The sequence below is a fragment of the Oncorhynchus mykiss genome, chromosome 6 (genome assembly GCF_013265735.2).
Source record: "Oncorhynchus mykiss isolate Arlee chromosome 6, USDA_OmykA_1.1, whole genome shotgun sequence".
Classification (NCBI taxonomy): domain Eukaryota; kingdom Metazoa; phylum Chordata; class Actinopteri; order Salmoniformes; family Salmonidae; genus Oncorhynchus; species Oncorhynchus mykiss.
In genome coordinates this window covers 40,595,682-40,622,552 of record NC_048570.1, presented here as the reverse complement: position 1 = coordinate 40,622,552, position 26,871 = coordinate 40,595,682, and the positions used below count along the sequence as shown (strand labels likewise).

The following is a 26,871-nucleotide window of genomic DNA, read 5'->3' as shown; positions in this document are numbered from 1 at the left end:
CACTGCAGTGGTTGAAACTTGAATAACTAAAACACAACACCACACACATATTTTGGATGTTAGGACAGGTGGGTGGGTGTGTTGTAATGTATACCACATCGGTTGAGTTGGTCTGTTATTCTGTATGTTGTATGAACATGACTGCACTAATGACGACAACAAATGGAAGGTGAACGTCATGTTCAATACTTTGTGTTCAGAGGTGCCATTGGGGAGGACAGCTGTGTTCTTGTCTTAGGGCAATAACAGTTGAAGGAGAGCGGTGGGCGACAGAGCCCGTCGGCTCCTAAGAGAGCCCTTGGAGAAGGTTAGCCCTCATCTCAATCCCGCTTTCATTTCCATCCTCTTCTCCTCCACAGAGCAGTAATTAGCCAGAATAAACCACTCTGCAATACCCCAACTGCATACAAACACCCAATCATGTTCACTGTTCAGAAATCCTTAATAAACACAGCAGCAGCAGCAACAACACAACGCACACGCTAAGTTAACTACCTGCACAGAGCAGCCTAACAGCCTGGGGGTGAACTGTGATTTACCGCCTCTTGGAAAAAATAAATAAATAAAAGTGTCACAGGACTTCCACAGAGCTAGACGCAGACCTCAGGAGATATCTCAATAGCACTGTTTATTGATCTGCGTGTGTGTGTGTGTGTGTGTGTGTGTGAGAGAGAGAACCGTCGCTCGCTCCCTGGTTTATTTATTTAGCTATTTATTCATTTGTTGGGAAAGAGGCACTTTATCTCGCCGGTGTTTGAAAAGTTAATGCGCTTACTTTTAAATTAAAGACCCACTTAGGGGTGGTTGGAGGGCAGAGGCAGGGGAGGAGGAGAGGGGGAGAGCAGTAGTGGGGTCAGGCATCCATTGCTGACGAGAAGGCTATTGAATTTCAATTTGTGCACACCTGCATTTACATACAGCCTACACTGTAATGCTTGGGTAAGCAATTTAACGCTCCAATTCAAACAGCTGCTGAGTTATTTACATAACTTAAGGGAACAAATTAAAATTCTATTCAAGTGTTTTCTCCTCTCATATTTTCTTTTTTTTTAGGGGAGGGGTTAAATGTGAGTGGAAATATCAACGCCATGGGTTCACTGTCAAATTAAGGGGAGATTTTTTTAAATTCCCCATTAACCAACAGCTCCGTCACAGTCCATGAAGTTACTAAACTACCAACTCTTAAAATAACTACAAAATCAAAGTTTGAGAGGCATTTTTATACTTCAAAAGTCGTCTATAGTCGAGCTCTACATTTGCAGGCATGAAAACATCAAACTTTTCTTTTGAAGTGAAATATCCCTTAATAAGGATCCAACATGTAAACGAAACTAGTCTAGTCTGTTACGGTCTTTAAAACCAGATGTTTGACAAATTAGCGACGGCATTAGAGATGGAAATGATCACACAGAGGAAATGTCATGCTAATTTTTTCTAAACCCAAACATGATCAAAACCAATCTCCTCTACAGCTTTACTAACAAAGGGCCTGATTCAGACTAAGCACTTCTCAGTAGTTGGGATTGACTTACCTTATGCAGGTGCATAATGGCTTTGCAGGCGTAGCTTCCTTGCACGCGTTGAATAAATGTAATTCCACTGCTGAAAACACTCACACTTGCTGGCCAACAGAATTTCATTCAACAGGGTTTTCAGTACATTTATCTAAAGCAATCACTTTAAATGTGGTGTACCTTTAATTAGAATTTTCTCCACAGGTACAGAATATTAGGGATCCTTTTCAATACCAATTGGTAGATTAAAAAAACACTCTGATCTTGTATATTATTTAGGGTTTGGAAAGACTATGAATAATACAAAATAACTGGTTTAGAGAGCCTTTACGCACTAAATATATTGTTGAATAAAAAATACATTGGTTTGATTCATCCTGAAAGTTGCCATATTCAATTGTTTAATCCATGAAATATTGGCAGGTGAGAAAGGTGTACAACAGGGGTTGAACTGTAGTCCTACAAATCTACCCTGATAACCATTTACAAATCATGGAACTGTGATGACAACGGTCCAGTCGTCGTGAACCGTGCGCCAGGCTCCAGGTTTAAACTGCTACGTGTGGTCTGCGTTCCATAATGATTCAAATATTGCACAATGTGTAATAGGTTAGCCTAATATGATCCACTGTTGCTAGCGATCCTCAAGAGCAACCACACAAATGTGTGGCAGAAAAGAAAAAAAAGGTCATCTAACAATTTGATAGTTTCCTTTTATATTTGTCATCATTATAACACTAAAGTGACAGTTATGAATGTATGTACTGTAGGTATAACTGACAGTGACTACTACTATCAATATTTAACACGCTAAATGACACATTTTTTACAAATTGTAAAAAATAATAATAAATACAGTGAAAAGTTTGGGCATATACAGTACCAGTCAAAAGTTTGGACACACCTACGTATTCAATGGTTTTTATTTATATTTACTATTATCTACATTGTAGAATAATAGTGAAGACATCAAAACTATGAAATAACATATGGAATCTTGTAGTAACCAAAACAAAGTGTTAAACAAATCAAAATATATTTTATATTTGAGATTCCTCAAAGTAGCCACAGCTTTGCACACTTGGCATTCCCTCAACCAGCTTAATGAGGTAGTCACCTGGAATATATTTCAATTAACAGGTGTGTCTTGTTAAAGTTAATGTGGATTTTTTTCCTTCTTAATGCGTTTGAGCCAATCAGTTGTGTTATGACAAGGTAGGGGTGGTATACAGAAGAAAGGCCTATTTGGTAAAAGACCAAGTCCATATTATGGCAAGAACAGCTCCAATAAGCTTTAAGACAAGTCAGTCAATTCGAGAAATTTCAAGAACAGACATCTCTCACATCAAAGGAGACTGTGTGAATCAGGCCTTTATGGTCGAATTGCTGCAAAGAAACCACTACTAAAAGGACACCAATAAGAAGCAGAGACTTGCTTGGTTGGGCCAAGAAACACGAGTAAATTACATTAGACTGGTGGAAATGTGTCCTTTGGTCTAACGAGCCCAAATGTAAGAGTTTTGGTTCCAACTGCGGTGCCTTTGTGAGATGCAGAGTAGGTGAACGGATGATCTCCACATGTGTGATTCCCACCATGAAGCATGGAGGAGGTGGTGTGATGTTGCTTTGCTGGTGACACTGTCTGTGATTTATTTAGAATTCAAGGCACACTTAACCAGCATGGCTACCACAGCATTCTGCAGCGGTACGCCATCCTGTTTGGTTTGCGCTTAGTGGGACTATAATTTGTTTTTTAACAGGACAATGACCCAACACACCTCCAGGTGGTGTAAGGGCTATTTGACCAAGAAGGAGAGTGATGGAGTACTGCATCAGATGACCTGGCCTCCACAATCCCCCGACCTATGCTCAGCATATGTGGGAACTCCTTCAAGACTGTTGGAAAAGCATCCCAATTGAAGTAGGTTGAGAGAATGCCAAGAGTGTGCAAAGCTGTCATCAAGGGAAAGGGTGGCTATGTTGAAGAATCTCATAAAATATATTTTGATTTGTTTAACACTTTTTTGGTTACTACATGATTCCATATGTTTTATTTCATAGTTTCGATGTCTTCAATATTATTCTACAATGTAAAAAACAGGAGAAATAAAGAAAAACCCTTCAATAAGTAGGTCTGTCCAAACATTTGACTGGTACTGTAATTAAAACATTCTAGAAATCATAAAATCAACTTGGCAGGTTGGTGCTATACTGTCATTTGTGCATGGCTACAGAAGGCTAAAGCTTGGGTCTCCACGTTGCATATGTGCAAGTTATAAGACCAGCATTTCATAAATCTCACTGTGGAAAAGGTGCTATTTTGATATGCCTCAGTTTGCTGCCATGTGACTGGTTTCACATTTGTCTTCAGCGCTCTAAAATGGAGATCTTAAAACAATTGTCATTTATATTTACGATCCCCTTATCCAAACGACTTACTCAGTTATCTAGCTCGTATCAATAGCTCTTACCAGTTTGGTAAATTACATTGTATGGAGTACGGTGTTCTTTCTATCCGGAAAAACTAATCAGATGCTTTTCCACTTGGAACCGACAGGTTGCTCAACCTTACTCATCATTTCATTGCGCGTAAAGGTGGGGGAATTATGAGGGAATTAAACCAAGTTCAGACACCTCTTTAGACACAACTCTGCCACAACTTAATGTCCTTGATCTCCACCCCAAACGAATTGAGGGTGAATAGCACTGGTAGAGAGAAATGTGCAGAAAAAAATTAAGTTCTATTTACACATGCTTAACTCGGGTTGGAATTCCCCACCCCCCTAACAGCTGAGCACTTTCACAACCCTTACTAACAGTGGCTTTGACTGCAGTGTGAAACGTCTCACCAAACCAAATAAGTCAGAGAGACATGGTCAGCTCACAGTCTCCCCTCCCGGTTTTCCACTCCACCACCATTTTCCTACAGTATGATACACCGGAGGATTCTGGAAACACACAGTTCAATTCTGAAAAGCAACAGGCGATCAGATGTCATTTTAATGTTTCCTAACGAAAGAGGTTGTGAGTTCACGGGACATTCCAGACACAGCTACTGCTGAGTGGAGGGAAAAGACTGTCACGCCGAACATGAAGAGATTAGAACAGGCTAACACCTGCATACATACCCACATTACAGAGTTGGACACCATGTTGCTGCCCAGAGACAAACGATGCATTTTATAATGTGTAATTTAGTGTAATGTTGTTCAAAGACCATAATGCATTTTGGTTGAACCCAGAATGACTGCTGTAAACTCTGGTTCTACTTCTCTATCACAGTCCAGACCTGGCTGCCCAGAGGGCCTGGAATCAGAGCAGGGTGGTCAGTTTGCAGCTTCACACTTCCAAGCGTTCAGTCTGTCTGTCCAGCTCTAGAACTCAAGACTGATGAGGGTACAGTGGGGAGCTTGTTATACACAACTGTTCCAGCCTGGACTCACTTGTCCCCCTATCCTCCCTCTCTCTCCTCCCCTTTCTCTCTCTATTAGAAGCTTTACTGAACTGTGACCGAGTCATTTCAATAACGCCTCAGGTTGCAACACTGTGCCTAATTAGCTCATTAAATAGGGTGGCAATTATAGGAATCCATTCCCCCCCCCCCCCCCCCCCCCCCCCCCCCCCCCTCTCCTCCATCCCTCTACAGGAGTGTGGGCAGGTGTGCGGCTATGAGGTGGCTCAGAGGTGGTATGTCTTCATTTACGGGGGAGAGGGTGGGCACGTTATGGGTGGACGCACATCTGGTATCTGCTTGTCATCCTCACAACTCTCCTGGGTTCATCAATAGATCGCCACACACAAACTGAATCTCTCCCTCTCTTATATACACACACACACACACACACACACACACACACACACACACACACACACACACACACACACACACAGTCTGTGTAATGGGACAGCTCCATCCTTCAGAAGCAGAGTTACCCAGAGTCATTAGTCTTGCTTTGCAGCCCAATCGGACTGGCAATAGCCTGTATTGTCCACTCACACTGACTAAACAGCTACAGAGAACACTACTACAGCATTGGACTGGCAGAGGCAGTGTTGTCCACTCACACAGACCACACAGCTACAGAAAAACACTACTCCAAATACACCATGTGTCTTACCTTGCATTGTAGCAGGCTACGCCATAACATGTTGTGGAGCAATAACCAGCGTCAATATTCACTGTGAAAGATACTTGGTTTCTCTCTAGTGTCGTGATTGTGAAAGTTAAGCAGACAGATGCAAAGAAAGAGAGCGAGAGAGAGAGAGCGAGAGAGCGAGAGAGAGAGAAGAATGCGTTTCCCTCAGCCAGTCTACTTTCATTCACACTATCTTTTGTTGGTTTAACAGAAGTCTTGCAGTTTCTCAGACAAACCCAAGGCCTACCGTACCTCTAGTCTCTATGCTCTCACCTCACATTATTTAGTCACACGTCTAACAGTCCTGTTTCTATAGATCCTCTTTCCTCCCAATTCATATCACCACAAAGTCTAATGCTGAGCGCGGGCCAGGTGCTTGGCTTTTCATGGCATTGGTGTCCTTAAATATTTATCAGACCTGGGATTAAATCCTATACAAGGTCCTTTAATTACTTTCAAAGACATTTGGAAGTAAGTATTTTTTTTAAATGTTGTTGATGAAAAGACAAGCAGTTTAATATTTTTATGGGATAAGGAAATAAATACTCAAATACACCGACTCAAATAGAATCCCATGTATTTAACCCAGGTATTTGAAAAAAAACGTTCAAATATTAGGCTATTTACAGTTGAAGTCAGAAGTTTACATACACCTTAGACAAATACATTTAAACTCAGTTTTTCACAATTCCTGACATTTAATCCTAGTAAATATTCCCTGTTTTAGGTCAGTTAGGATCACCACTTTATTTTAAGAATGTGAAATGTCAGAATAATAGTAGAGAGAATGATTTATTTAAGCTTTTACTTATTTCATCACATTTCCAGATGGTCAGAAGTTTACATACACTCAATTAGTATTTGGTAGCATTGCCTTTAAATTGTTTATTTTGGCCAAACGTTTCGGGTAGCCTTCCACAAGTTTCCAACAATAAGGTGAATTTTGGCCCATTTCTCCTGACAGAGTTGGTGTAACTGAGGTTTGTAGGCCTCCATGCTCGCACACGCTTTTTGGAAGCGTTTGGAAATTGCTCCCAAGGATGAACCAGACTTGTGGAGGTCTACAATTCTTTTCTGAGGTCTTGGCTGATTTCTTTTGATTTTCCCATGATGTCAAGCAAAGAGGTACTGAGTTTGAAGGTAGTCCTTGAAATACATCCACAGGTACAACTCCAATTGACTCAAATGACGTCAATTAGCCTATCAGAATCTTCGAAAGCCATCATTTTCTGGAATTTTCTAAGCTATTTAAAGGCACAGTCAACTTAGTGTATATCAACTTCTGACCCACTGGAATTGTGAATTATAAGTGAAATAATCTGTCTGTAAACAATTGTTGGAAAAATGACTTGTGTCATGCACAAAGTAGATAACCAACTATAGTTTTGACAAGTCGGTTTGGAAAACAAGAAATGTGTGGAGTGGTTGAAAAGTTTTAATGACTCCAACCTAAGTGTATTTCAACTTCCGACTTCAACTGTATATTAAATCATTTGAAAATCATTTAAAATAGTTTCAATAGAAGTAGTTGATTCGGGCCACATTACTTGAAAATACTCAAACTCAAATACTTAAATAGACATGTATTTAAACCCAGGTCTAATAATTACCATTGTACACCATACAGTTTCGACAAAAAAACTATTTGTGTGGAACGATATTGTGCATTCAGTTTACACAGACCAAGGTTAGAGAGAGACGATATATGGTTGGGGACAAGCAAAAGATGTTACCTTGTTTTGCCAATTGACAAAATCCCATCAGATTTCACAAAAAAACACAAGATAATAAAAAAATGAAAATAATGAGGGGAATGACAAAGCAGGAGTGTTTGCTGATCCTGTCACACTGAGGACAATAGAAATTCAATAGAAAATATATCCTTTATTGTGATAAGTACTGCATTAAAGCATTCACACAAAGTACAGTTTTTTCATAATAAAAGGAACATTTTCTATTCTATTGAACTTCCATTGTCCTCCAAGAGTGGCAGATTATTTATTGCTGAGCCCAGGCCTGGACGGGGCCCAGACATGTCCCAGACAGTTCCCAGACGACAGGGTCCAGTGGTTCAGTGTCACTCCATGTCAGAGCATGTCTGTGACAAGCCAGGGTGAGGGAAGGGGCACCAAGGACCAGCAGGAGGGCATAAACCCTCAGAACAAGGAGTGACCCCCTGGCATGAGTCTCTTGTTCTGATCAGGGACACGTCTGATCTGACACCACTGACCTGAGCTGAACTCAGCCAAAACCCTTGCCCTGCTCTGGGTCATTGCCACGGAAGGGGAGGTCACTTCCACTTTGCATACCCTCATTGACACACACAAACTATGGGTCAGTGGGTTTGTATGCAAACATACAAAAGTTCACACACAGAGAAATATTATTTAACACACAAACAGACACAGCTAGAAACTCTCTCACACAAGAAAACACGCACACATTTTCTTGAAATGCCTTCCGCCCCCCTCCTCCTTGTATCTACTGACCCTAGACCTGTCAATTAGTATAAAGGCCATGAGCGAGAGAGCAAGCGAGAGAGCAAGAGAGAGGTTTTACCATCTCTTCCTGGAATATTCAAGGTCTGAGGTCCTCTGCTTTTGTCCTAAAGAGCAGGAACCCAGACTTCCCCAAATAAAAAATAAAAATACATTGTCATCCTGCAAGGAACATGGTATAGAGGAGATGGACCCACTTGTTGCCCTCTAGGTTACAGAGAGCTGGTTGTCCCATCCACTAAACTACCAGGTGTTACACAGGGAAGAGACTCAGGGAGTATGCTAATTTGGTATAGATTAGACTTAACCCACTCTATTACATTTATAAAAACAGGAACATTTTACATTTGGCTAGAAATTGTCCTCCTGTGTGCTACCCATATCCCCCCACTAGAATCCCCATACCTTAATGAAGACAGCTTCTCCATCCTAGAGTAAGAGGTCAATCATTATCAGGCCCAGGGACACACACTAGTCTGTGGTGACCTAAACACCAGCACTGGACAAGAACCTGTTATTCTCAGCACACATGGGGACAAACGCCTACCTGAAGGTGACAGCATTCCTTTCCAAATATACCTCGCAGACACAACTACGACAAAACAACCAACAAAAATGGGTCCCAACTCTTGCAGCTCTATCGCAAGGTAGGCGTCGAGGGGACTCCTATGGTAGGTATACCAACAGCTCATTCCTTGGTTGTACTACTGTAGATTACTTTATCACAGACCTCAACCCAGAGTCTCTCAGAGCGTTCAGTCAGCTCACTGACACCCCTAACAGATCACAGCAAAATCACAGCCTACTTGAACAGAGCAATACTCAATCATGAGGCATCAAAGCCGACCAAACCGCATACTATTAGGAAACTATAGCTGGAAGGAAAGCAGTGTAGAAACCTGCCAAGAAAACATCAGGCAACAACAAATCCGATACCTTTTTAGACAACTTCCTAAACAAAATGTTTCACTGAAATTGTGAAAGTGTAAACTTGGCAGTAGAAAGCCTAAACTGTATACTTGACCTCTCAGCTTGCCTATCAAATCTAAAAATGTCAAGCAGACAACCTAAGAAAATGAACAACGACAAATGGTTTTATGAAGAATGCAAAACCCTGAGAAAGAAATTGAGAAACATATCCAACCAAAAACTCAGAAATCCTGACCCGACACCTTCCCCATGGGGAAACACTAAAACCACACATAAACACACTAACAAAAAAGAAGGAAGAGCATGTCAGAAATCATCTCAATGTAATTTAAGACTGCATAGAATATAACCACTTCTAGGAGAAGTGGAACACACTAAAACAACAACAACACAAAGAGCTACATATCCAAAATGGAGATAGATAAACCACTTCTCAAAATCTTTTACAAATCAAATTAATTTAGTCACATGCACAGAATACAACAGGTGTAGTATTCTACAGGTTTCGCCTTACAGTGAAACGCTTATTTACGAGCCTCTAACCAACAATGCAGTTAAAAAAAACAATACCGATAAGAATAATAAATAAAAGTAACAAGTAATTAAAGAGCAGCAGTAAAATACAGTGCCTTGCGAAAGTATTCGGCCCCCTTGAACTTTGCGACCTTTTGCCACATTTCAGGCTTCAAACATAAAGATATAAAACTGTATTTTTTTGTGAAGAATCAACAACAAGTGGGACACAATCATGGAGTGGAACGACATTTATTGGATATTTCAAACTTTTTTAACAAATCAAAAACTGAAAAATTGGGCGTGCAAAATTATTCAGCCCCTTTACTTCCAGTGCAGCAAACTCTCTCCAGAAGTTCAGTGAGGATCTCTGAATGATCCAATGTTGACCTAAATGACTAATGATGATAAATCCAATCCACCTGTGTGTAATCAAGTCTCCGTATAAATGCACCTGCACTGTGATAGTCTCAGAGGTCCGTTAAAAGCGCAGAGAGCATCATGAAGAACAAGGAACACACCAGGCAGGTCCGAGATACTGTTGTGAAGAAGTTTAAAGCCGGATTTGGATACAAAAATATTCCCCAAGCTTTAAACATCCCAAGGAGCACTGTGCAAGCGATAATATTGAAATGGAAGGAGTATCAGACCACTGCAAATCTACCAAGACCTGGCCGTCCCTCTAAACTTTCAGCTCATACAAGGAGAAGACTGATCAGAGATGCAGCCAAGAGGCCCATGATCACTCTGGATGAACTGCAGAGATCTACAGCTGAGGTGGGAGACTCTGTCCATAGGACAACAATCAGTCGTATATTGCACAAATCTGGCCTTAATGGAAGAGTGGCAAGAAGAAAGACATTTCTTAAAGATATCCATAAAAAGTGTTGTTTAAAGTTTGCCACAAGCCACCTGGGAGACACACCAAACATGTGGAAGAAGGTGCTCTGGTCAGATGAAACCAAAATTGAACCTTTTGGCAACAATGCAAAACGTTATGTTTGGCGTAAATGCAACACAGCTGAACACACCATCCTCACTGTCAAACATGGTGGTGGCAGCATAATGGTTTGGGCCTGCTTTTCTTCAGCAGGGACAGGGAAGATGGTTAAAATTGATGGGAAGATGGATGGAGCCAAATACAGGACCATTCTGGAAGAAAACCTGATGGAGTCTGCAAAAGACCTGAGACTGGGACGGAGATTTGTCTTCCAACAAGACAATGATCCAAAACATAAAGCAAAATCTACAATGGAATGGTTCATAAATAAACATATCCAGGTGTTAGAATGGCCAAGTCAAAGTCCAGACCTGAATCCAATCGAGAATCTGTGGAAAGAACTGAAAACTGCTGTTCACAAATGCTCTCCATTCAACCTCACTGAGCTCAAGCTGTTTTGCAAGGAGGAATGGGAAAAAATTTCAGTCTCTCGATGTGCAAAACTGATAGAGACATATCCCAAGCGACTTACAGCTGTAATCACAGCAAAAGGTGGCGCTACAAAGTATTAACTTAAGGGGGCTGAATAATTTTGCACGCCCAATTTTTCAGTTTTTGATTTGTTAAAAAAGTTTGAAATATCCAATAAATGTCGTTCCACTTCATGATTGTGTCCCAATTGTTGTTGATTCTTCACAAAAAAATACAGTTTTATATCTTTATGTTTGAAGCCTGAAATGTGGCAAAAGGTCGCAAAGTTCAAGGGGGGCGAATACTTTCGCAAGGCACTGTAACAATAGTGAGACTATATACAGGGTGGTACCGGTACAGAGTCAATGTTCGGGGGCACTGGTTAGTTGAGGTAATACGTACATGTAGGTAGAGTTATTGAAGTGACTATGCATAGATAATAACAACACAGAGTAGCAGCGGTGTAAAAAGGGGAGGGAGGGGCCATTGCAAATAGTCTGGGTAGCCATTTGATTAAATGCGTTGATGCTATAACAAAGTACAAAAACATATAAATGATCAACCACACAGCTATTAAACACGACCAGAAGTCAATGGATTCTCCAATTACATTGAATGAACTACAGGACAAAACACAAAACCCTGCAACCCCAAAAGAGGCCTGTTGATATTGATGGTATCCTAAATGAAATGATAAAAACATACAGATCACAAATTCCAATTGGCTATACTTAAAACTCTTTAACATCTTCCTCAGCTCAGGCATCTTCCCCAATTCCCCAAGGACTGATCACCCCAATCCGCAAATAAACCAAATTTGACCCCAATAACTACCATGGGAATCTGTGTCTGTACAGCACAAAACCCCTAACAATGCATGTAAAAGGAGAATTAGGACTATATTCGCTAGTTATCAACATACAGAAACTACCTGTTCAATTCTACAACAACCTAAAAGGAAGCAAATGTCCACACATTTCACCCCAAAGCCCACGCCTACAGAGTGATTAACCTAGAGAAGAGTCCCCCCAGCCAGCTGATTCTGGGGCTCTGGTCACAAACAGACCCCACAGAACAGAGCCCTAGGACTGCAACACAATTAGACCCAACGCATTTATGTGAAAGCAAAAAGATAACCTATTAGACACACTGGAAGGAATCAACCCCAAAAAAAATGGTACAAAAAAAGAGTACAGTGGCAAAACACCTGACCACTGTAACTGGCCCAAAACTAAGAAAGAGTTAGAGATGCATATTTCCCACAGATCACACAGACCCATAAAGAATTTGAAAACAAATCAAAAACTGATATATATCTCCCATATCTGTTAGGTGAAATTGTGCAAATCACAGCAGCACGAGACAAGGGCAAGAGAAAAGGGTGGAGCCCAAACATTGTAAATACCAACATTGTGTATCTGTTCATTTATCTTCCCGTACTATTCGTACTACAACTATTTGCACATTGCCAAAACTCTGTACATAGCTGATATTATAACATTTGAAATGTCCATCTTTTTGAGTGCAATATTTAAAGACAATTTAAAAGGGGAGATGCATGCTGGGGTACGGGGGTGGGGGGGGTGGGTGAAGTCGGGGAGATGCATGCTGGGGTACAGGGTAAAGGCAGGGGAGGCTAAGGGAAGTAAGGGGGGCTGGGGAATCATAGGGTTACGCTAGTTAAGGCAAAGGGTGGTTGGGTTCAGCGGAAGGAGTCTTGATAATGCATAGGGAGGAAGAGGAGGGCCGGGCGAGGCCTTGGGAGGCAGGTGGAGGGAGCACAGGGCTTGGGTAGAGTAGAGTACAGCTGGGGGAGGCTAGGTATGGATGTTGGCTCCCAGCTTTTTCCATCCAGACAGCCATTGTTGAAGATGACGACCGGGACAAACGCTTGGCGGCTAGAAGGATTAGAGCGGAGAGTTCAAACCCACATCCTCTCTCCTCACCCCAGAACAAAAGAAAGACAGAAAAAAGAGGAGGGAGAGAGAGTTCACCCGACATCCCGACCCCAGCATCCTCTCCTCACCTCGATACAAAAGAATGGCACAGAGGGAGGGCAAGATGGAAAGAGGGAGGGATGGAGAACAACAAGCAGGCGTGTCGCCTGGCCTGCGCATATATTAACCGCTCCTTCTCCTCCTTTCTTCCTTCCTTTCATCTGACCGGACAAAAGAAACCTCTAACGTTTCACAGGAACGTCCAGACAACCAACGAGGTAAGAAAGCGATTTCCAGGTCCCGGTCTGAGATGAGAGGAGGTGTCTTGTAATATATTGTATTGTGTTGTGTGATTGTGTGTCCGTGGCGGGTCACACAGGGCTTTCTGCTCAGACCAGGGGCTTGTGGGGTCAGGGCGTGAACAGAGAGCAAGGCAGGCTCTCACAGGGCTCCGACACGGACACTAATGGGCTTAACGCCAGTGGACAGACAGAGGAGAAAGGAGAGAGAGAGAGAGAGCAAGAGAAAGAGAGATAGTGAAACAACCAGCTATGTCTGAAGAGAAAAACAGAGACAGACAGGAAAGAGGGGGCAGAGAAAATGAGGGCAAGAAAGCGAGACATAAAGAGCGAGAACAGTCTTTGTATCTGCTGTGTTTAGGTCAGAAGGCTGATAGAATGGAAGAAAGCCGTCTCCAATTTACTACCAAGTTCTGCACATCGTTAGCTGAAAAGGAAGAGCTTTTTCAAGCTACTTAAGACAGGCTATTTCTTGGCTACTTAGCGCTGTTATTCTTTAGACACACATACAACGAGGGCAATGAAGGAGATCAGATTCAAGGCCACATTTCTAATTCCTCCTCTGATCCAGTGGATTATCTATTACTAGTTACCAGCTACTATGAAGTGCGCAGTGTCTGATGTTCAGGAGAAGAGCCCTTAGGCATGAGAACACTAAGAAGTATATGCTCGCAAATTAGCATTAGGTCCACATCCTGGATTCTTCATCCTAGCCTGAGGGTGTGTGTGCATGCATGCGTATGTGTGTGCACGCACGTCTTTTTCATACAGGTGAAAAGTCTCCTTTTAAATCCACCTTTCCAGAGCAGCAGGATCTCCACCTGTGGAATCACCCTTTAATCCCTGTCCAGCCAATCACATCGCTCGGAACAAGGCTCGGGCGATGTACCACATACACGGTAAAATGGGATATTTGATGGTACCGTCGGTCAGATTTGTCAATACCGTTAGAACCATTTATAATCCATAACGATCTAATCTGTTGTTTGCTTAACCACAATGCGAGTGAGGTGAAGAGATACAATTACACCTGACATGAGAGGGAGAGGTCATATAGCCTACTAACTTTTGGGGTGGTAACATGTGACCTCTTCCTTTTACTTTTTAGTTCGATAAGAGAGACGGAGAAGAAAGGGAGTGAGAATGGCAGAATATATGGCGTCGAAGAGAAATGCCACTGACAATATTTGGATACATTTGGACAAATGGACCCAACGAGAAAGGGGGAACCCAAAGATTAACTGAGGTAATTTGCTAGATTTGCTACAGCAGAAAAAGCAGGCAATACATACATTCTGCGCTGCCACATCTGGGTATACCACCCTCTCACCTATGCACGGCTCGTGACCACGAGCGCTGGAGCAGGGCCCTCATCACCGCCGTCACCAACCCCATCAAAGCCGACTACTAAACCTACAAAAAGCACATCGCCGGGTAGAAGAAGCACCTGGACGCCATATCCAAATACAGTGGGGCAAAAAAGTATTCAGTCAGCCACCAATTGTGCAAGTTCTCCCACTTAAAAAGATCAGAGAGGCCTGTAATTTTCATCATAGGTACACTTCAACTATGACAGACAAAATGAGAAAAGAAAATCCAGAAAATCACATTGTAGGATTTTTTATGAATTTAATTTGCAAATTATGGTGGAAAATAAGTATTTGGTCACCTACAAACATGCAAGATTTCTGGCTCTCACAGACCTGTAACTTCTTCTTTAAGAGGCTCCATTGTCCTCAAACCGTTACCTGTATTAATGGCACCTGTTTGAACTTGTTATCAGTATAAAAGACACCTGTCCACAACCTCAAACAGTCACACTCCAAACTCCACTATGGCCAAGACCAAAGAGCTGTCAAAGGACACCAGAAACAAACAGTTGAAGTGTACCTACGATGAAAATTACAGGCCTCTCTCATCTTATTAAGTGGGAGAACTTGCACAATTGGTGGATGACTAAATACCCTTTTGCCCCACTGTACATAGCAAAATAAAATGGTTTCGCTCAACTCGGTGGGAAAAGGCCTTCAAGGACATTATCCACACATTAGACCCCCATGGGTGGTGGGTCAATGCCGAAAACAGTCAATGACCGACCTACGTCGAAGAAGGAACTGATTTTTGTATACGATTGTAAAAATGTGTTAGCACCTTCAATCGTTGCACATTTTCAGAACTCCCGTATATACCCCTGGTGATGAAAGCAGCCAATTGCCTGCTTCTATCTAAGATGTAAACACAGCCTCTGATCTGCTGTCAGAGTGTTAAGAGGAACTAACGTTAGCGCCCAAAGACTGAATTAAGATAAATATCTGTTTGAGTGCACTTGAAATATGCAGCATGCATTATGAACGGTCTTGTACATAGCAAGTGGTAACTCCGTTGACCATTTAGACAATTTATTGAAAGCTATCCAACGTTACAGTTGACTAGCCAGCTAAAAATCAATTTGCTTTACTCATCTCATACGTATATACACTATATTATATTCTACTCTATTTTAGTCTATGCCACTGCGACATTGTTCATCCTAATATTTATATTAGAGGTCGACCGAATAATCGGAATGGCCGATTAATTAGGGCCGATTTCAAGTTTTCATAACAATCGGAAATCGGTATTTTTGGGCGCCGATTAAAAAAAATTAAAATAAAATGTTATACCTTTATTTCACTAGGCAAGTGAGTTAAGAACACATTCTTATTTTCAATGACGGCCTAGGAACGGTGGGTTAACTGCCTTGTTCAGGGGCAGAACGACAGATTTTCACTGTCAGCTTGGGGGATCCAATTTTGCAACATTAAAGTTAACTTGTCCAACGCTCTAACCACCTGCCTCTCATTGCACTCCAAGAGGAGCCTGCCTGTTACGCAAATGCAGTAGAAGCCAAGGTAAGTTGCTAGCTAGCATTAAACTTATCTTATAAAAAACAATCAATCATAATCACTAGTTATAACTACACATGGTTGATGATATTACTAGTTTATCTAGCGTGTCCTGCCTTGCATATAATCGATGCAACGCCGGGGGATTTTTTTAACAAAAGTGCATTTGCGAAAAAAGCACAATCGTTGGACGACTGTACCTAACCATAAACACCAATGCCTTTCTTAAAATCAGTACACAGAAGTATATATTTTTAAACCTGCATATTTAGCTAAAAGAAATCCAGGTTAGCAGGCAATATTAACCAGGTGAAATTGTGTCACTTCTCTTGCGTTTATTGCACGCAGAGTCAGGGTATATGCAACAGTTTGGGCAGCCTGGCTCACTGCGAACTAATATGCCAGAATGAGGTTGTGCAATGTAACAGGAATATTTAGACTTTGGGATGCCACCCGTTAGATAAAATACGTAACGGTTCCGTATTTCACTGAAATAATAAACGTTTTGTTTTCGAAATGATAGTTTCCGGATTCGACCATATTAATGACCAAAGGCTCGTATTTCTCTGTGTTATTATGTTATAATTAAGTCTATGATTTGATAGAGTAGTCTGACTGAGCGATGGTAGGCAGCAGCAGGCTCGTAAGCATTCATTCAAACAGCACTTTTGTGCGTTCTGCCAGCAGCTCTTATTAACTACAACCTAAAACCTCTTACCTTGGAATATTGAAGTCTCATGTTAAAAGGAACCACCAACTTTCATATGTTCCCATGTTCTGAGCAAGAGACACTCAAACGTTAGCTTTTTTACATGGCACATATTTCACTTTTACTTCTCCAACTCCAACACGTTTTTGCATTATTTAAACCAAATTGAACATGTTTCATTATTTATTTGAGGCTAAATTTATTTTTATTGATGTATTATATTAAGTTAAAATAAGTGTTCATTCAGTATTGTTGTAATTGTCATTATTACAAATAAATAAATAAAACTTTTTTTACATTTTTATTATTATTATTTTTTTTAAATCGGCCGATTAAATCAGAATTGGCTTTTTTGGTTCTCCAATAAATCGGTATCGGTATCGGCGTTGAAAAATCATAATCGGTCGACCTCTAATTTATATATTCCTTAATTCCATCCTTTTACTTTTAGGTTGTGTGTATTGTTGTTAATTGTTAGATATTACTGCATTGTCGGGGCTAGAAACACAAGCATTTCACTACACCTGCAATAACATCTGATTTGTCTCAATTGAAGTAAATATCTGCAGGCTTAAAATAAACAATAAATTATATAATTTGAGAAAGAACCCAAATAAAAGCATGTACACTGAACAAAATTATAAAACACAACATATAAAAGTGTTGGTCCCATGTTTCATGAGCTGAAATAAAAGACCTCAGAAATGTCCAATGCGCACAAAAAGCTTACTCTCAAATTTGTGTTTACATCCCTGTTCATGAGCTTTTCACCTTTGCCAACATGGATTCAAACCAGGGACTGCAGTGATGCCTCTTGCACGGAGATGCAATGCCTTAGACCGCTGCACCACTCGGGAGCCCAATCAACAGCCTGATCAACTCTATGTGAAGGAGCTGTATCGCACTGCATGAGGCAAATGGTGGTCACACCAGATACTGACTGGGTTTCTGATCCATGCCACTACTTTTCTTTTAAGGTATCTGTGACCAACAGATGCATGTCTGTATTCCCAGTCATGTGAAATCCATAGATAAAGGCAGAATTTATTTATTTAAAATTGACAGATTTCCTTATATGAACTGTAACTCAGAGAAATCTTTGAAATTGTTGCATGTGGCGTTTATATATTTTTATTGTGTGTAGATAGAAAGGTGTATGCTAGATTGTAGGTTTAAAAATGACAGCTGCATATGCATATTAGCCGATTTATATAAAATCAAACTTTATTTGTCACATGCGCCAAATACAACAAGTGTAGACCCTACGGTGAAATGCTTACTTACAAGCCCTTAACCAACAGTGCAGTTTAAGTAGAGTTAAGAAAGTATTTACCAAATAAACAAAAGTAAAAAATTATAAAAAGTAACACAATAATAAGGCTATATACAGCGGGTACAGGTACCGAGTCAGTGTGCGGTGGTCCAGGTTAGTTTGGCCTTTTGGTCCTAGACTTGGCGCTCCGGTACCACTTGCCGTACGGTAGCAGAGAAAACAGTCTATGACTTGGGTGACTGGAGTCTCTGACAATTTTATGGGCTTTCCTCTGACACTGCCTATTATATAGGTCCTGGACGTCAGGAAGCTTTGCCCCAGTGATGTACTGGGCCATTCGCACTACCCTCTGTAGCGCCTTACGGTCAGATGCCGGGCAGTTGCCATACCAGGCAGTGATGCAACCAGGATGCTCTCGATGGTGCAGCTGTAGAACTTTTTGAGGATGTGGGGACCCATGCCCCATACACCTGTTGTATTCGGAGCATGTGACAAATACAATTTGATTTGATTCTGATTTGTCAGCATGCGGCGTTAACGCCTTGAGTCCCACACTATTAGCAGCGATTTGTAGTGCTTCCAAAATAAAATGTTTTCTAAGAAGGTTGAGATTGTCTTATGGACTGCTTAACTGTGTGTGTATATTAAAATAATGTTGAACTTAACCTGCATATTGAATTGGACTATATGCCTAAATGGTAGGCTACAAGCAACAGTTATGGTAGTGGTTGATGGGAAAGGGAACCATAACCGAAGAATTAGGGCTCTATTCAATCCGCATCGTGGAAATTCATCTTTACAGAGTGACTGAACTTTAAAGGCAATGTTCCCGCTTTGGCAGAGACTGCATTCACGGTAACTGCTTCATATAACAATTGTCTCATTCAGAAATTACCTTTACATTTCTACTCCGGAATCTATAATGCTTCAGCTTTACAGATTGAATAAGTGCCCTTACATGCTGACCAGACTGGACACTTCACATGCATTGCAAAATAAATTTAGAAATCCATGTTATTCAATTATTGCACCCACACTGCTCGCGTGCGCCAACGAGCGTCTGCGTTGCCAAGGGCTAAAATAGAAGTCATTCCTATTTCTGATGCAGATCACGCTGAAAGTCCTGCCTCTCCCATCTCCGCATTGGTTTATAGAAGCAGGTACCCATGTGCCATCTCCTCATTGGTTATACCCACGTGGGTGATTGAAAGACAAACTGTTTTGCCGGTCGTCGTGGTAACACTATGAAAGTTTAGATGCCAAACACTATATAAGTGCAAAGATGAAAAAGCCTGGAAGGAGGAGAGATGACTAGAAACAATTCGGTTGACCGTTTTATGTGTGGATTAATTGTCGGAGTAGAGGGCCTTGTGCATTTAAGGTAAAATAACAACTCAATGTTTATATCCCAGGACAAATTAGCTAGCAACAGCAAGCTAGCTAAATAGGACAAATTAGCTAGCTAGCTAAATTGCCATACATGTTTAATGCTTTTCTACCTGTCTAAAATTAATGTAATTGGTTCAGAGTTTTTGATACTTTAACCTGCGTGTCATGATCGCGTTTGTTGTAGGAGGACAAAACATTTTTATGCGTGCAGCCGGTTTGGGTTCCGTGTTAGTATTCTATGCAAATTGAAAATACAATGCCGCCTCACTGCGACGAGATTGTTGTGGCGCATTGTGTTGACGAGAATGTATGAACCCAAATTCCAGTAACAAGTAGGCATAGAGAAGGTAAATGCCGCCACATTGTAGCATGATAGTGGCACTTGCGTAAGGCAGGTAGCATTGTTAGCGCAACACATGAACCAGCGGTGGAGCATCGTAAGTGCAAGGCACGGATGCTGATATCGTTCATTACGATAAATAACCTATAGGGTCCTACTAGAGGACTATGAAGTTTGAAATGAAATAAGTGTGCTAATATGGATGATTGTTAATGGAACTATTGATAGCTTTAAAATTCAAAAGTAGCAGTAGCAGTTTTAAGGCTAATATTTCCAAAGATACTGTGATGCACATTAATGTTAGAAACGTATCATTCGATTACCGTGATTGTGATAATTCAGTCAATTTACGTGGATCTGTCCATATCATCCAGCTCTAATATACATACACACACACACACACACACACACACACACACACCAGATAAGCCTTAAGGGAGACTACAGCGCAGCCTCATGTCAGGTGTGTGGTACAACTCCAGATGAACCCGTCCTAGTGCCACCCAGCCGGTGTCTGTCTGGGGGAATGACTAATAGGAATTGATAGGCATGAACATGTTAGGCTTATAGGCTTTAAATAAAAATAAACATCAGATCTGTTAGAGGGAGCTTAATGGAAGAATCTACAGTCGCTGAGTTCTCTGAAAGACAGTGGTGTTTAGGTATAGTTGGCTGCAAGTATGTGTGTGCGTGCGTCCGTTGCAAAAAAAAGATATACTGCGCAGACACTTCACTCTGAGCGAGGGGGTGTTACTCAAAACCACCATCATTTAAGACGGTGAGGACCCATATCTATTCTAAGTAGAAAGTTTGATAAAAAAAAAGTTATTCCGTCCCTCCACTCAGTCATAAATCATGTTCAAAGTGCAGACTGTCAACACTGCTCCGTTGGACCACTACAGAGCTCACCGAACGCCGCAGACAAATGTGAGTGTGTGTCTAGGCTGTTTTAACTAGAGAAGGAGACTACAAGGCCTCCTGACACATTTACGTCTTGACGGACATCTGTATGACAAATTAGGCACAGACAGAACCTTCGTAGTTAATCTGTTAATTCACAGAAATCCATGAATTCAAATCAGAGTGAATCCTTAAAACGAAACAAACTAAATATGTAGAAAATGATACTGATGAGGAAAGGTTTTCATCCGACACCAGTCTCATTCTGCGCATTCTGTTCCATTCTGTTCTACCTACAGTACTGTTACAAAAGGCACACATGATCAAAAAAATGGACTATTACATTAGACGCCCACCATGAGCCTTTCAGTAAGGGCATTTCCATCTTAAAGGAACCAACATGTGAAGTTCAAATGAGCATGTCAAAATTGGGTGTGAAATGAAAGCTAAGAGACTATATTTGAGAAATTAATGGAAATACAGCGCAGTCAGGAAGTTATTCAGACCTAGACTTTTTCCAGTTACATTACAGCCTTATTGTAAAATTAATTAAATTGTTTTTCCCACCTCAATCTACACACAATACCCCATAATGACAAAGTAAATAAATACAGGTTTTTAGATTTTTTTTTATAGCAAATGTATTCAAATGTTGTTGTTTTTTTAAATATCACATTTACATAATTATTCAGACCCTTTACTCAGTACTTCGTTGAAGCACCTTTGGCAGCGATTACAGCCTTCTTGGGTATGACGCTACAAGCTTGGTACACCTGTATTTTGGGAGTTTCTCCCATTCCTCTCTGCAGATCCTCTCAAGCTCTGTCAGGTTGGATGGTGCACAGCTATTGTCAGGTCTCTCCAGAGATGTTCGATCGGGTTCAAGTCTGGGCTGAAGGACATTCACTGAAGGACATTCAGAGACTTGTCCCGAAGCCACTCCTGCGTTGTCTTGACTGTGTGCTTAGGGTCGTTGTCCTGTTGGAAGGTAAACATTCACCCCAGTCTGAGGTCCTGAGCTCTCTGGCACAGGAAATCATCAAGGATATCTCTGTACTTTGCTCCATTCATCTTTCCCTTGATCCTGACTAGTCTCCCAGTCCCTGCCTCTGAAAAACATCCCCACCACATGATGCTGCCACCACCATGCTTCACCGTAGGGATGGTGCCAGCTTTCCTCCAGACGTAACGCTTGGCATTCAGGCCAAGAGTTCAACCTTGGTTTCATTAGACCAGAGAATCTTGTTTCTCAAGTTCCCGAGAGTCCTTTGAGTACCTTTAACCAAACTCCAAGCGGGCTGTCATGTGCATTTTACTGAGGAGTGGCTTCTGTCTGGCCACAATAATAAAAGTCCTGATCGGTGGAGTGCTGCAGAGATGGTTGTCCTTCTAGAAGTTTCACCCATCTCCACAGAGGAACTCTGGAGCTCTGTCAGAGTGATCCCCGTGTTCTTGGTCACCTCCCTGACCAAGGCCCTTCTCCAGAGATTGCTCAGCTTGGCCGGGCGACCATAACTAGGAAGAGTCTTGGTGGTTACAAACTTCTTCCATTTAAGAATGATGGAGACCACCATGTTCTTGGGGACCTTCAATGCTGCAGATATGTTTTGGTACCTTCCCCAGATCTGTGCCTTGACACAAACCTGTCTCTGAGCTCTATGGAAAATTCCTTCAACCTCATGGCTTGGTTTTTGCTCAGACATGCAGTCAATTGAGGGACAATGTATGTGCACCTACCCAAATCGTGTCCAATCAATTGAATTTACCACAGGTGGACTCCAATCTAGTTGTAGAAACATCAAGGATGATCAATGGAAACAGGATGCCCCTGAGCTCAATTTCAAGTCTCATAGCAAAGGGTTTGAATAAATACGGTATTTCTGTTTATTTTTTGCAAACATTTCTAAAACCTGTTTTCGCTTTTTCATTATGGGGTATTATGTGTAGATTGATGAGGGAAAACATGCATTTAATCTATTTTAAAATAAGGCTGTAGAGTAACAAAATGTGAAGGGGTCTGAATACTTTCAGAATGCACTGTATACAGTTTAACCATTTTCCAAACAAAAAAATAGGAATGAGCAAAGGCTATGATTTCAAGTCACTTTGACGAAAAAGGGTCTTAGAAAACATCTACCAGAAAAAGTCTTAAAATGTATTAAAAATACATCAAAACGGCCTCCCGAGTGGCACAGTGGTCAACTAGCTGTGCCACTAGAGATTCTGGTTTCGAGTCCAGGCTCTGTCGCAGCCGGCCGTGACTGGGAGACCCATGAGGCGGCGCACAATTGGCCCAGCGTCGTCCGGGTTAGGGGAGGGTTTGGCCAGCAGGGATGTCCTTCTCCCATCGCGTACTAGCGACTCAGGTGGCGGGCCGGGCGCAGTGCACGCTGACACGGTCGCCAGGTGTACGGTATTTCCTCCAACACATTGGTGCGGCTGGCTTCCCAGTCGAGTGGGCATTGTGTCAAGAAGCAGTGAGGCTTGGTTGGGTCGTGTTCCGGAGAACGCACGGCTCTCGACCTTCACCTCTCCCGAGTCCGTACGGGCGATGACACAAGACTGTAACTATCAATTGGATCCCACAAAATTGGGGAGAAAAACAGGTAAAAAACACACACACAAAAAAGAAATACAGTGCCTTGCGAAAGTATTCGGCCCCCTTGAACTTTGCGACCTTTTGCCACATTTCAGGCTTCAAACATAAAGATATAAAACCATATTTTTTTGTGAAGAATCAACAACAAGTGGGACACAATCATGAAGTGGAACGACATTTATTGGATATTTCAAACTTTTTTAACAAATCAAAAACTGAAAAATTGGGCGTGCAAAATTATTCAGCCCCTTTACTTTCAGTGCAGCAAACTCTCTCCAGAAGTTCAGTGAGGATCTCTGAATGATCCAATGTTGACCTAAATGACTAATGATGATAAATACAATCCACCTGTGTGTAATCAAGTCTCCGTATAAATGCACCTGCACTGTGATAGTCTCAGAGGTCCGTTAAAAGCGCAGAGAGCATCATGAAGAACAAGGAACACACCAGGCAGGTCCGAGATACTGTTGTGAAGAAGTTTAAAGCCGGATTTGGATACAAAAAGATTTCCCAAGCTTTAAACATCCCAAGGAGCACTGTGCAAGCGATAATATTGAAATGGAAGGAGTATCAGACCACTGCAAATCTACCAAGACCTGGCCATCCCTCTAAACTTTCAGCTCATACAAGGAGAAGACTGATCAGAGATGCAGCCAAGAGGCCCATGATCACTCTGGATGAACTGCAGAGATCTACAGCTGAGGTGGGAGACTGTCCATAGGACAACAATCAGTCGTATATTGCACAAATCTGGCCTTTATGGAAGAGTGGCAAGAAGAAAGCCATTTCTTAAAGATATCCATAAAGAGTGTAGTTTAAAGTTTGCCACAAGCCACCTGGGAGACACACCAAACATGTGTAAGAAGGTGCTCTGGTCAGATGAAACCAAAATTGAACTTTTTGGCAACAATGCAAAACGTTATGTTTGGCGTAAAAGCAACACAGCTGAACACACCATCCCCACTGTCAAACATGGTGGTGGCAGCATCATGGTTTGGGCCTGCTTTTCTTCAGCAGGGACAGGGAAGATGGTTAAAATTGATGGGAAGATGGATGGAGCCAAATACAGGACCATTCTGGAAGAAAACCTGATGGAGTCTGCAAAAGACCTGAGACTGGGACGGAGATTTGTCTTCCAACAAGACAATGATCTAAAACATAAAGCAAAATCTACAATGGAATGGTTCAAAAATAAACATATCCGGGTGTTAGAATGGCCAAGTCAAAGTCCAGACCTGAATCCAATCGAGAATCTGTGGAAAGAACTGAAAACTGCTGTTCACAAATGCTTTCCATCCAACCTCACTGAGCTCGAGCTGTTTTGCAAGGAGGAATGGGAAAAAATGTCAGTCTCTCGATGTGCAAAACTGATAGAGACATACCCCAAGCGACTTACAGCTGTAATCGCAGCAAAAGGTGGCGCTACAAAGTATTAACTTAAGGGGGCTGAATAATTTTGCACGCCCAATTTTTCAGTTTTTGATTTGTTAAAAAAGTTTGAAATATCCAATAAATGTCGTTCCACTTCATGATTGTGTCCCACTTGTTGTTGATTCTTCACAAAAAAATACAGTTTTATATCTTCATGTTTGAAGCCTGAAATGTGGCAAAAGGTCACAAAGTTCAAGGGGGCCGAATACTTTCGCAAGGCACTGTACATCAAAAGTAAAGACCTCTTTCAACTAATATGAACACCTAGATTTAGATTTAGAAGAATGTATTTGCTTTCTGTAAGTTTAAGAAACATTCCTTGTAATTCCGCTTCCAAAAACCAACATATCTTAAGACAGGCCTATTTTCTCATTTTGATCCCTCGTGAGGGAGGGAGGATAATGGAAGTTCACAGAAGTACCCTACCAATTAGTTAGTGTTTTTACTGATATCAAGTTAAGTGATTCAAACACATAACTTTGTTTACAAATCATTAACAAAATTACTGCAATTGAATTGGCTACAATAGGAAATCATAGTATTCCAAACCACAGTTGGGTCACCTGCTACTGTCCTCCCTTCCACTGGCATACTGTTATGTTCAGCTCATAGGGTCTCCTGCTACTGTCCTCCCTTCCACTGGCATACTGTTATGTTCAGCTCATAGGGTCTCCTGCTACGGTCCTCCCTTCCACTGGCATACTGTTATGTTCAGCTCATAGGGTCTCCTGCTACTGTCCTCCCTTCCACTGGCATACTGTTATGTTCAGCTCATAGAGTCTCCTGCTACGGTCCTCCCTTCCACTGGCATACTGTTATGTTCAGCTCATAGGGTCTCCTGCTACTGTCCTCCCTTCCACTGGCATACTGTTATGTTCAGCTCATAGGGTCTCCTGCTACGGTCCTCCCTTCCACTGGCATACTGTTATGTTCAGCTCATAGGGTCTCCTGGTACTGTCCTCCCTTCCACTGGCATAATGTTATGTTCAGCTCATAGGGTCTCCTGCTACGGTCCTCCCTTCCACTGGCATACTGTTATGTTCAGCTCATAGGGTCTCCTGCTACGGTCCTCCCTTCCACTGGCATACTGTTATGTTCAGCTCATAGGGTCTCCTGGTACTGTCCTCCCTTCCACTGGCATAATGTTATGTTCAGCTCATAGGGTCTCCTGGTACTGTCCTCCCTTCCACTGGCATACTGTTATGTTCAGCTCGTAACAGAGTTTTTTCTCTTTCTGTCGTCTGGTGGTCAAAGGAAGACTGAAAACAGTCTGGACAACCCCTCCCTCTCAATCTCCCTCTGCCGCTCTCTCCAGTTAATGTCACCTCTCCCGGCTCTTACTGACACCTACCTTCTTTCCATTTACTGTAACAAGCATCCTCACCCACTGAGCACCGGCCCAAAACGGACGCCCATGGAAGTTGAAAAGTACTTGAAATTTGGTCAGTCCGCCCTGTCCAGAGCAAATCTGAACCAATCATAGACAGCACATTACAGTACAGTAGTGTTCAGTACAGTATAATGTACTTATCTACTTTATTGTACTCTGCTGTACTGTCATGTCCAAACTTCTGAAACATAGACGTCTATGGTTGGTTCAGATTTGGTCTGGCCCGGACTTTGTTTGGGGGCGGAGCTCGTTACAATAACAGACAGTGTGGAATAACACCCAATTATGCAAAATAATGATATTTGCATATTTCTACCTTTGCGTAACTACTCAGGATACATCACCATGAAGTGAATGTTATTCATATCCATAATTATGCATTTCTGTATAGTACAGATCAGGGACCCATGATGTCATTCCGTTATCAGATGTAAATCCACTTCACCTACTGTAGTTCCATAATCCCCCCCAAAAACGTACCCGTTCTTCCTGCAGACATCTTTCAATCTTTATTCAGAGTAGAAATCTAACGGAGTTTTAGAAAAAAGTGGCCACATAAAAAAAAAAAAACGTAGGACATTTTACTATTCTTCTGTTACCAAACTTTGCATCGGCACAGTTTTTCCAGTAAATGTGTTTTTTTGTGTGTGAAATGCTATATAAAATTGTTTAAAGTAGCCCCTGTGCAAAGAGTTGTATGGTTTGTTAAACTTTTAA

General features: G+C 41.6%; 1 protein-coding gene and 1 long non-coding RNA gene across 5 annotated transcripts in view; one reads left to right on the top strand and one right to left on the bottom strand.

Moving 5' to 3' along the window:
• The window catches only part of fbxl17 (F-box and leucine-rich repeat protein 17), a 317,791-nt gene that overhangs the window by 263,875 nt on the left and 27,045 nt on the right, over positions 1–26,871 (bottom strand). The gene's annotated exons all lie outside the window — the stretch shown is intronic.
• Positions 12,643–14,728, top strand: LOC118964868. Its single transcript, XR_005052107.1, has 3 exons — positions 12,643–13,217; positions 14,043–14,137; positions 14,347–14,728. It is a non-coding gene; the product is annotated as an uncharacterized LOC118964868 (long non-coding RNA).